This window comes from Hippopotamus amphibius, chromosome 4, assembly GCF_030028045.1.
Source record: "Hippopotamus amphibius kiboko isolate mHipAmp2 chromosome 4, mHipAmp2.hap2, whole genome shotgun sequence".
In the NCBI taxonomy this organism is placed as follows: domain Eukaryota; kingdom Metazoa; phylum Chordata; class Mammalia; order Artiodactyla; family Hippopotamidae; genus Hippopotamus; species Hippopotamus amphibius.
In genome coordinates this window covers 112665810-112667546 of record NC_080189.1, presented here as the reverse complement: position 1 = coordinate 112667546, position 1737 = coordinate 112665810, and the positions used below count along the sequence as shown (strand labels likewise).

The window sequence follows — 1737 nt, the reverse complement described above, 5'->3', positions numbered from 1 at the left end:
CCCTACTGTACAGCGGGCAGTATGTCAGGCCCTTTAACAGGGGATCTCACCAGAGCAGATAAGTGGCCAAACTACCAGCCCAATCTACCAACATCAAACGCAAATCAAAGTTGCAGTGACACCTCACCTCACACATGTGAGGACGGCTACGATCAAAACAACAACAGCAACAATGAAAGACAAGTGTTGTTACTGTAATCATAGCTACTCTGTGCACGGAAGCCTAATAGAAATAAGGAGACAGATTTTGGAGGAAGAGAGATGACTTTATTTTTCTGCCAGGCAGAAGGGAAGACACAGCAGGCTAGCACCTGAAGAGCTGTGCCCCTGCTCCTCGGGAGTCAGGGGCGATTTTATACGTGGTGCTTGCAGTCCCGGTAAATGATAAGAGTCCAGGTGGTGAGGATCTTGCATTCTTTTCTTCTGCAAATTCATGGCCAAAGCTGGCATCAGGCAGTGCAGCAGCCGGGTCTGGTGTCCCTGAAGTTATCGGCCCATGACCTTCTTTCTGAAATGAAGAGTGCTACAAAGGAGTGTGTGTCGGGGGGAAGAAATGCCAGGTGCAAGGTGTAATTTGTATGGAGTCAGAGAGTAATCAGGTTTGTGAAGGACAACTCTAGCTACAAGTGTTTGTTAGTAGTAACAGCTAAAGGATAACCAAGATTGTTTAACTCTTTCAGGCCAGGTTATCTTCCTCCTCTAGCCTGTTCGATGTTCTCTTTGTTTTTCTTGCTCTCCAGAGGAAAAAGAAAAATCACTTCTATTTGCATTGCAACAGTGTTGGTGAGGACGGGCAGAATTTGGACCCCTTGCACAGCGTTAGTGGGAATGCAATATGGTGCAGCCTCTACGGAAAACAGTGTGGAGGTTCCTCAAAAAATTGGAAATAGAACTACCGTGCGAACCAGCAATCCCAGTTCTGGATGCATATCCACAGGACTTAAATTCCAGATCTCAGAGACAGAGATGCCCTCCTCTGTCCACTGCAGCATTGCTCACCATAGCCAAGACACGGAAGCCACCGGAGTGTCCCCTGGTGAATGCATGAATAGAGAAAATGTCATGTACACACGCAGTGGACGCTTATGCAGCCATAAAAAAAGACAATAAAATCCTGTAATTTGTGACAACACAGATGAACCTAGAGAACACTATTCTAAGTGAAACAAGCCCATCACAGAAGGACAAATACTGCACGATCGAACTTCTATGAGGAATCTAAAGTAGTGTTAGAGTTCGGCAGCACATATACTAAAATCGGAAAGATAGAGAAGTTTCGCGTGGCCCCCGTGCAAGGATGACACGCAAATTTGTGAAGCATTCCGTGTTTTTTAAAAATAAAATAAAATACGAGCAGAGAGTAGAATCGTGGTTGCGAATGGGTACACAAGATGAATAACTTCCAGTGCTCTGCTGCACGACATGTACGCTGTTAACAACACTAAAAATCTGTTGAGGGTGTATCGCATGTTGTGTGTTCTTACAAAAAAGAGATGTTTCTAGGAATGTTGTGTATGCGTGAATCAGGACAGTGCGATTTCAGTGAGATAGTGTTTACCACACTGTAGCGCATGAAATACTCTCTGTAAAGACACATGTAGAGACATGTTTCTTAAAAAAATGTAAAAAAGTTTTCTTCTTTTTTTAAATTTTTTATTGGAGTATAGTTGATTTACAACATTGCTTACAGGTTTACAAAGTTATTGTCTCATATATTTTAGGAGAAGAGTCAGCTAT

At 43.2% G+C, this 1737-nt stretch overlaps 1 non-coding gene across 1 annotated transcript; it reads left to right on the top strand.

Moving 5' to 3' along the window:
• Positions 1–1226: 1226 nt before the first annotated feature.
• Positions 1227–1332, top strand: LOC130852730 (U6 spliceosomal RNA). The gene has a single exon (XR_009053457.1). It is a non-coding gene; the product is annotated as a U6 spliceosomal RNA (small nuclear RNA).
• Positions 1333–1737: the final 405 nt, after the last annotated feature.